At 45.2% G+C, this 10326-nt stretch overlaps 1 long non-coding RNA gene across 1 annotated transcript; it reads left to right on the top strand.

Moving 5' to 3' along the window:
* The first annotated feature begins 306 nt into the window (after nt 1-306).
* LOC123025403 lies at nt 307-8495 on the top strand. Its single transcript, XR_006415117.1, has 3 exons — nt 307-367; nt 7045-7111; nt 8073-8495. It is a non-coding gene; the product is annotated as an uncharacterized LOC123025403 (long non-coding RNA).
* The last annotated feature ends 1831 nt before the right edge of the window (nt 8496-10326 follow it).

The following is a 10326-nucleotide window of genomic DNA, read 5'->3' as shown; positions in this document are numbered from 1 at the left end:
AGCGGCAGAGGCGTGCCGGCCCGGCCTTCTCCACTTCCAAGCACGGGTAGTTGAGAATCGGTGCATCGATGGGCAGACTAGGACGGGACGCCCGGGCCAAACCAATCGCAGATCGATCCGAGCCGATCCTGAGCGAGGTGCGACCCGGGCTGCCCCGGGGCTTGCGAGCCTCGCCGCGGTGCTCGCCGCGGCTGGGGAGGAGTGGCTGTGCCAGCAGCTGGCGAAGGCGAAGTAATGCAAAGTTTTCTGGGTAGTTTGCCCGTGAACGCTGGAGCACCGGTGGAAGCAGCGGCCGTGTCCGTAACGCTTCTCGGGCTCTCCGTGGAGCGATGCGTGTTGCTTCGCATTGCATTTGGAGGGCAGCAAGGTGCGGAGCGCGCTGCACGTGCCCTTGGCAGTTGCGTGGGTCTGTGGGCGCCCTAGCAAGACAGAGCTGGGCATCGCGGGACTCGCCCGTGAACGCGAGAGCTCCCCTTGCCCTGCCACGGAGCAGCCCCCTGGGGCTGGAGCACTGGAACAAGTTTGCTGCTGGAATGACGACTTGGCCACCACGAAGCCTCGCAAACCTTGGCAAGGGTTATTTGTCCTATCATGTGACAAGTCCTAATTTAAGCCCTCTTGTCCTGGCATGTTCCCTGCCCCCTCCATGCTCTGAAATAGAAGAGCTCTAATCAGGGTATTCTGCAGGCGCTGCAGGGCCAAATTAAACCCGAGATGATTCTGCCGCCGCCGAAGTGCTGCTGTGCTTTATGCATAATGCTATAAACCAACCTGACACTGCCTGGCATTTTGACAGTATGTCCCAAGAAATTGCACTGCCCATAGGCATTATCTCAGTGACTCCAGAGGCAGCCCCTTGGGTTCAGCCAGGTGAATTACCCCTTTGGGGCAGGGGTTTGGGCGAGCTGCGCTGGGCCACTTGGTAGTTTTGTGTGTCAGGCGGGATTTTTGCTGTAGTTTTCCATTTAACCACTACGCAGATTGGTTGGTTGGTTTTTAGTTTATTTACTGGCCTGGTCCTACTGGCTGCAGGAGGGCAGGTAACGGGGGGGGGGGGGGGGCATGAATCTCACAAAAGATCTGCCTGCTTTTGTCCTGCTGGGTGGAGAATTGTTCGAGATGCTAGAGGGTGCTCATCATCTACATTGTGAGTAATTTTGCATTGTCAAAAAGGGGGAGAAGCAAAAAGAAATTACCTAGAATGTGCAGATACTGACCTACATGTACGGGTGCAAATTTAGAAAATACAGTTTTACTTGCAAATAGAAGTGTTCTCTTTTACTTACTGAGAAAGATTTTTTTTAAGCTGTTTATTAAAATTTTTAAACTAATACTAAAAACATCAATCATCAAATACATCAGATGTACTGGGTCAGCCCCCTACTACATATCTTTTAACATTCTATAGTCATATTCAAATCCATTTATAGTAACTTAAAAACATCTTTAACTCTAAGCCAAGTCCCATTTCTCCAGCCAATAATAAAAAGAAAAATCCCAAGTTTGATAGAAGTCGGTATCTTCTTTCTCCTTCAGTGATAAAGTCAATCTATCCATTTCTGCATCACTGGTAAATTCATTTGACCATTTCAATCATTTTGTCAAAGGATAATTCTTCATTTTTCCAGTATTAAACAGATAGACTCCTCACCACAAAGATTACAAGTAAAATCAAATACATTTCTTATTTACTAATGTTCCAATATAATACCTACTAAAAAAGAAATTTCCAGTTTAAGAAACTAGGAATTTTTGTACCACTTCCTCTACTCTGTATAATAAAAATACCCAATTTATGTTTAAATACCCAACATCCATTTAACATTTTTAGAAACATCTTAGCTAATCTATTTAGCGACAACTACTACCTATAATAGATTTTATACAAATTTTCTTAATACTAAGTTGCTAGTGTTTCATCTAACTTACACATCACTTAATCAAATGCTATTAACGCCTTATAAAAGCCTACCTAATGGGGAAGATCAACTGGCTTGTTGGGCTGAGCTTTCTTTCCAGGTTCTATGCACCCTCATGGCCTTTGTGCTCCCTGCTTTTTTGTATATTTCATACAATAACAATACAAAATAAAGAGTATTTTTCTTTTAAAGTAGACCCAGACTGGGCTGGAGAACCAAAAGCCGCTGTCCTCTGTGGAGGCGGTTCATGGCTATCCTTGTGAAGCTGATCTGGAAAGGTGCAAAGCAACAGCCTTCGCCTGTTCAGGAACTTCGAACTTAGCGCCTTTCATTCCAAAATCATTTGGATCCTTTGGTGGGGATTTACTGTTCATTAGCTTTTGAGCTGGGGGGGTGGCGGGGGGGTGCAGAAACTCCTTCAGCTGGAGGGCTGAAATCCACTTTGGAGCATCTCTTGGGGTCACATTCCAGTGGCGCCCTGAAGGCAAAAAGGATAGGGCCTGAAATACCGAAATAACAGCGCATTTAATTTACAGCTCTTACTGTGGGGAGCCTGGCCATAGATGAGGCATTTCAGTCTTTAACATAGGCGGAAGCTGCACAACAGCTGGATTGGGAGCCCCCAATCCTTGAAATTCCACACCCTTGCATGATGAGTTGTATATGTGTTAGCATTACTTTGGATAAACCTGGATACCCTTTAGCATTACTTTGCTTTTATCTGTAACTTATATTCCTCCTGCTTTACTTTCCTGCCTTTTTGGAACATTTACTTTGGACCAGAAACGTTAACAGTTGAAAGTGTGAATACCTGAAATCTGAGCCTTGCAGACTTTGGATTCCTTGTGGAAATCTAATCACCTGGGAAAGTGACTGTGGTGCTAGTAGAGACTGTTGGCCATCTCCATCCCAGACCTCATCCCTCCCTCCGCTAGGACAGGAGAACCATTGCTCAGGCTCAGGGCCGGCTCTACTTTCTCCCCATGGAGATGGGAAAGGCCATGCCTGAGAACTTGGAGATCTACTCCCAGCCAATGTAAACTGTTTACACAACCATTTAGCCCCGAGGAGCAAATCAGGTACATGCGTACCCTTGAATGTGTGCACACGCACAAGCCCAGGAGCAAAACCCTCCCTTTACATTTGATCTCTGCTGAAAACTTTGAGCTAAAAACTACAGAATGGAATTCAGCAGGAACAAGCACCAAGTTCTGCACTGAGGAAAAACATAGAAACATAGAAACAGAAGGGGTATCCCAGGCCATCTAGTCTGACCTCCGGCACCAGCCGGCTCCGCTCACGACATGCCCACCATGTGAAATAAAGAAACCAAATGCATCATTACAAGATGGGGAATATTTAGCTCAACTATTCTGCAAGTGAGAAGGATCCTGGAATGGCTGTAGATCACAAACTGATCAGTGTGATGTGGCTGCAAAAAAGACAAATGCGCATTCCCATCTGTGGAATGCGCTCCCCAGAGAGGTCCGCCTGGCGCCTTCATTATTTGCTTTTCGGCGCCAGGCCAAGACCTTATTATTTAAATGTTATTTTAATTAATTGTTAAATTATTTATTGCTTTTATCTAACTCCGGGATGTGTTCCAATTCTGTATATTTTTGTATATTGTTATTTATTTGACTGGAAGCCGCCCCGAAGCTTATGCGAATGGGGCGGCATACAAGCACTCCAAATAAATTAAATAAATAAATAAATAATATTTTAGGTTGCTTTAATGGAAGTATAGTTTCCAAATCAAGTGAGGTGCTGGTTCCCCTCTATCTGGTTCTCCTTAGGCCCCATCTTGAGTATTGTGTCAGTTCTGAGCACCACACTTCAAGAAAGATGTAGACAAGCTGGAAAGGATTCAGAGGAAGGCAGCCAGGGGGGTCTGGCAACTGGAAACAAAGCCCTGTGAGGAAAAATTGAAAGAACTGGGCATGTTCATCCCTGAGAAGACTGAAGGGACAGGCTAGCACTCTTCAAGTATGTGAAAGGTTACGAACAGGAAGGCCGGGATCTTTTCTTGATCCTTCCAGAGTGCAGGACATGGAAAAATGGGCTCAAGCAACTGGGAGCCAGGTTCCAGCTGAACATCGGAAGAAATTCCTGACTGTTCGAGCAGTGCAGCGATGGAACCAATGGCCTAGGGAGACTGTGGGCTCTCCCACACTGGAAGCATTCAAGATGCAGCTGGCCAGCCATTTGGGAGGGACGGTTTATCTTGGAGCCCTGCACTCAGCAGGGGGTTTGACCCAATGGCCCTCTGGCCCCTTCTAACCCCACTATCCTATGATTCTATGGTGGATTCCTTTGCTAACACTCAGTGCCTGGAAGGGACCCCAAAGCCATTTCTTTCGGCAGCACTCAAGGCTATCAGATGTGGAATTTGCTTGGTGGACCACAAGGGCATTGATGGCCAACCGTCTGGCACTCCCAGTGTGAGCACCCATATTTGGCCACTGCTTGGCTCACGGCTGAACATTCCTGCATTATGGAAGAGCAAAAACAGAGGCATGAATGGTGCAAAGGACTCTTGGCCTGCTGAAGACAAGTCATGGAGCAGAAAGAAGGCACACAATCACCCACGTTTCCAGCACAGCTTTTCGCCTGGCTTGGAAAACATGAGTCATCTCTTGAGGAGCCTGGAAGATTACAGTCCTGTGCTTGCAACAGAACAAACTCAGAAAAAAGATCAGCAAAACCTCCCAATTGGTTATCGTGCACCATGAGCAAGAAACTGAGACATCCCTGCCCTGGCCCACCTTCACACTAAACTCCCAGTTCACAGTGGGAGAGGAGTGGGAGAGAAACTCCCCAACAGCCTTAATTATTATTATTTCAGCCTATCAATAACAACCTTGCAATTCAGCAATTTCCCAGTATCTCATTTGTGTGGACTTTTCGGGACAGCTGCTGCACACAAAGATTTCATCGAACCAAGCCAGTTCCGCAGCTGCAGAGAAGACATCTGCAGTGGCAATTTAATTCTGCATTTCTTTTACGCAAGTAAGCATGCATGCATTAAATAGGTATTTCTCTTTTTAAACATGCCAAAGCAAATTCAAGGTTCATGTAATGGAATACAATGCAGTGACCATTGTCTGCAGACTGGCTTCTTTACCGCAGCTTGGTCTCTGGTGTCTCTGCTTTGACTCTTCCACCTGGAGGGACCCTGCAAGGGGACCGGTGTACTGAGTTAGTCTGGGTTCCTCTCACCACTGCTCTTGGCTTCCCTGATGCTCACAAACTTGTTCACCACATCAAGGTGTGCATCCCACAGTGGGATTTGTCAGCATTAGGCACTAAAAGCCAAGCCTTTAGAAAAGATGACCTTCCCTTCAATGGTTTTAGCAACAGAGGGATGCATTTAGTCCCAAGAACATTATAGGTAGAACGCTATAGAAGTTTGTTTGTTTGTTTGTTTATTGGATTTCTAAACCACCAGGAATATGAAAGTACATGATTTCTACACCACCAATCATTTCTATGTGATTTCTACATTAGTCGAGATGGTTCTTCAGGTGGTCTAGAAAGCCATAGCAACAACATATATATATATAATAAAATCAGTAACATTAAATCTAACTTGCATAACATATCGATAAAATAACAATAAAATGGTAAAACCCCACAGCAGTCACAAGTCAGATTAACCCAGGAGCATGGTAGCACTAAAATACAACATATGCCATGTAAATACAAGATAAAAAGTTCTTTTTAAATTATTGAAAATTACTAAAATCATTTTATTATAATTATTATTTATTTTATTAGAATTGTTTTATTAGAACTATTATTTATTTAAAATTATCATAACATTTTGAAATTAAAATAATAACGCTCCTATAGAAATGTTGGGCAAATAAAAAGGTTTTTGCCTGGTGCCAGAAACAGTAGAGGGTTGCTTTGGGGAGCTGATTCCAAAGTCGGGGTACTGAATAATAATTTAGTATGCAAGTATATGAGTAACATATTCAGCTGATGCAAAATTGCAGCCACATTTTTTATTCTTCTCCATTCTGACCCAAGTAATTGGCCGATAGGAGAACGTTTAATCTTGACTGGGTTAAGGCTACCCTCATTTTAATATTTGGCAAGTCTAACGATTGGGAGTGATAGCTATGATGGAATAAAGGAAGCATAAAAACTGTTAGATTATTAAACCATAATCCCAGTTACCTGAGATTGCATTGAGAGCAATATTGTTTTAGCTCTGTCATATCCTGGAGAAAAAATCCTACACTCGTGTTGCATGTTTTTCTTCCATGAGCCCCTCTCTTCCGACGAAACCAAAATACATTCTGATCCATGCTTTATTTTAAAGGAGAAAAGCAAGGCTAATCTAAGAGCTTCTACTTTAATAGTCATTATACCCGGTTCTCTATGAATCAGTTCTTGTTTTGCAGAAACAGGAACTGCCCAAAGTCCTTGCAGAATTTTATTTTAAGCTCTTTCTAGTTCTAATTTAGTCATAGCCCATGACAGAGTTCTATATGGCAATTCTGGAAAGACTAGTCTTATGCAGATGAGGAGTCTTTCAGGGAGAAAAGTTGGCAACCGTAATTCAACGCCCCAAATATGGCTGAATACATAGCAATTCAACGCCAGACAAAAAGCATCTGCCTTGTGAATGGACAGATGTTTCTGTTTCCTTTTCTCCCACAGTCATATGTTTAAATTTTCATGCTCTTCCATCATGTTTACAAAGACATTTGCCAACTTTAGCAAATCCTTATTTAAATTGTCCCTCACACCCCTCCACCAAAACAAAATTCTTGCCCATCCTAGGCTCTCCTAGGCATCATAGTTCATAAGTTTGACTCAGGACTGTTGGGATCTAAACAAAAGTAAGTAATGGCTGATTCCCCCATTTTTGAAAACAGAAAACCCAGTTATTACTTGGAGACAAATCTGGTAAATGCTCTGAAGATCTCAAAATCCACAAATGTATGCATTGTATGCATTTGGAATTTTAGCTGAGGTGTTTATTACACAGGGAAATCTGAGTGATGAGTCAGCAGTCGGGGCTTCTGTCTGCTGATCCTTAAAGACAGGACAGAAGAAGTCATGTGAGGCGGGGTCTTCCTCTCTGAAGCTTTTTTTTTTTTTTTTTTTTTTGCAGCCAGGTTAAAGGAACTGTCTCTTGGCGCAAATAATCATGCAACACCTTTTGGACGTTCCATGAAATGGTAGGACAACATGGCATGCTGGAATATGAACGGAGGGGAAAAGGAGGGGAATGTGGGGTGGGGGGGGGAGATCATTAGCCCAGCTTCTGGGAAACTCTACAAAACTGGCTGAGCATAAATTTAGGATCCTACACAATGATCTAAAATATGAAGCATGAAGCACTGATGTTAGTGAAACACTAAAGGGTTTCACTAAAGTAAAGGGTTTCAGTAAAGGGTTTCACTCTAAGTGGCTTGCAATCAAAGAAATGAAAACATTTTTTTAAGTCCAGCAGGCTCCCAAATGACTCCCAAGACAGTGGCAGATAATCAAGACAGCAGATGTGAACTCTATTCCCATAGTGTGCCATGATTTAAGCGGTTATTCCTTTCTTTTCTTTTCTCAAAAACAGGGTTGGCGAACAGTTCATTTTGTTTTTATCCTAACTTATCTGGGAAACATGTTTGGGGTGTGAACCGAAGCATGAATGCTATGCTTCAGGATCCAGTGTCTAAAGCTATCTAGCTGCCCTACTGGGATTATTTCAGGGTTGTCCAATCTGATATTGTCACTCCTTGCTTTGGGGACAGATTTTTGTGGAGTGGGGTGAGCAGAAAGTAGCCTGCCTCCTTGATTCTTGCCCCTCCCCGTTCTATTTTCCCTAGATGTCCTGAGGAGACCCAAATTCAGAATTCAAACCCTAATACTGGGGTTCCTTAGCTTTAAGATTACTTCTAACATTGGAGAAGAGACAGTCAAGGTGCAGCTGGACAACCATCTGAGTGGGATGGTGCACCTTGGCATCCTGCACCAGCAGGGGGTGGACTTGATGGCCTTCATGGTCCCTTCCAACTCAACTATGAGATGCAGATTAGATTTGGTCTTGTGTCCTGCCTGTTGTTTTTGACTGACAGCCCTTGAACACACACACACACACACAGCACCCGCATATGGTGCTTATTCTCATGCTATCTATCACAGGATCAAGGAAGAATACCCTGCCAAGGGAAAGGCCAGCCATCTGCCAAAGAAGCAGCCATTCCGGGATATTTGCACAAAATACCTGGATTGCTCCAAGGCCCCTGTGCTTGCGAGACAAGAGGACTGGCGCCTTGGTCTCTTTACCGTAATCCCAGTGAGAAACCACCAGCCTGGCTCCAGCTGGACCGAAATGCCTGTTTACGTTCCTGTGGCATCACCTTACCCATCATGTGGCTGTTTATTCAGAAGTCCATTCCGGTGTGTCTAATACAGCTCGTTCCAAGATGAGCGTTTACAGCAAGAGTACAGCCCAGAAACCCGAACCTTCACAAACAAAGATGAGACATGGGAAAGAAACACAGTTACCCACATCCTTTTTTTAACACAACTGCTCATGCGGCAGAACCGTAAAATAAATGTGGTGCGACCCACACAAATGAAAAAAAGAATGACTGACCATGTGCAGCAATGCGCTTACTTAACTTGCCGAGGCACCATATCAGGACCCGACAATCAAACTGGCATTTCTTTTTGCTTCCTGATTACAAGAAGATTTGCTTGGCAAATGTAAGCATCATTTTGATGCAGAGATACTGTTGTAATATGTATAGCAAAGGTTTCGTTCTTCTTTCATTCTTAGCCCATGCTTGCTTTGAGGAGTTCCAGGGTAGAACGAATGGCAGGAAGATGCAGGGAGAGGATGCAATTGTCAGTTACCTGCTGGATGCTCTGCGGTTCTGCGCCCCAGAGCTGCGCTAGGACAAGCTTCTCAAGGGCAAGGAGCTGGCCAATTGATCCGACTCCTTCACTGACACCGATAAGGAGCGCTGAGGCCAGCATCACTGAGCACAATCCCACCGGTTATCCTTTATGGATCTGCGCCTGCAAAGCATTTTATCTTGCCCTTTGGCCGGAAGGCGCCTGGAGTGGATTGCAAGACTCCCTCACGTGGCAGCCCCCAGATTCTGCAAGCTCCTGCTCTGAACACACATGAGTTACAAGGAGCGGGATGGGGAAGAGGGAGGGGGGCGTCTGAGTGGGAAGGTGGACGTGGGTGGCCTGCAGCAGCAGGGGGCTGGGCCCGACGGCCTTGCTGGCCCCTTCCAGCTCTCCTGTTCTGCGGTTCCACGGCGAGAGCGGTTCAGAGCGCCATCCCTTGCAGGCTCAGTTTGGGAAAATGTCCTCCAACTCCCAGCACGTTCCACCCAACCACCAGGTGCTTCCAGTCCTTCAGGGCAACCCGCAGGGCTTGCAGTTACATTAGAGAGAGAACCAGCTGCACGGCCTCTTCCGGGCTTTTTGCTCAAGCCTGTCTCTCTGGGCCCAGTACGGAGTCACATCTGAACAAATGTCAGTTCGCACAAAATGTGCAACCTGTTTGTCTACATGACAGGAGCATTCCTTGCTTTTTCTCACAAGGAAGCAATGCCAGATTGCCCATTCCGTCCTCAGTTCCTGCCTTCTCCCCCATCCTGCTGGCTACACCAACTCATTGCTGTGTTATTGATTGGTTGGTTGGTTGCATTTATATGCCGTCCCACAGTCTGAAGGCTCTCCGGGTGGCTGACAATATAACATCAAGTCAGTTAAAGCAGCAACTAATGCTGCTAATGCATTAAGACCATATAAAACCAGTAAAAAAGTACAAAACAATGTGAGATACAAAAATAAGATACAGAAATGAAATACAAAACTGGCAGTACAGTACTAAGAAAAAATGAAAAAGATGAGCAGCAAAAATATTAACACTGTTAAAAAGCCAAGTTGGCTACTAAACACCTGCTTGAACAAAAAGGCCCTTACCTGGTGCCTGAAAGAGATCAATGATGCTGCCAGGCTCGCTTCCCTGAAGAGCATGTTTCATAAGCGAGGTGCCAACACAGAAAAGGCCCTGAGGCCTCAGAATACAGAAAGCATCATGCCTGCCCCCAGCAAAGACCCTTCTGGTCCAGCATTCTGTCCCCATGGTGGCCCACGTCGCAGGACATCAGGGCAACGCACTCTCACATTCACGCTGACTCACTTCGAGAACCATCCAGGTTGGTACCAATCACTCTACCCGCTAGCAGCAACTTCTATAGCCTAACAACATGTGTATAAAAGACCTCCTGAATCTCCCACCTATCAATTTTAGAAAGAAATCCCCACCAGGGCTTTTTCCAGGTTTTTGAGGGTGCTCGGGATAGACCCCCTGAAAGAGGGGGCAAGTGGCAGCACCTTCTGCTTCTCCCCCCCCCCCCCCGCCCCACACACA

Source organism: Varanus komodoensis, unplaced genomic scaffold, assembly GCF_004798865.1.
Source record: "Varanus komodoensis strain SLA01 unplaced genomic scaffold, ASM479886v1 scaffold27, whole genome shotgun sequence".
NCBI lineage: Eukaryota > Metazoa > Chordata > Lepidosauria > Squamata > Varanidae > Varanus > Varanus komodoensis.
This window is presented reverse-complemented; position numbering and strand designations above follow the sequence as displayed.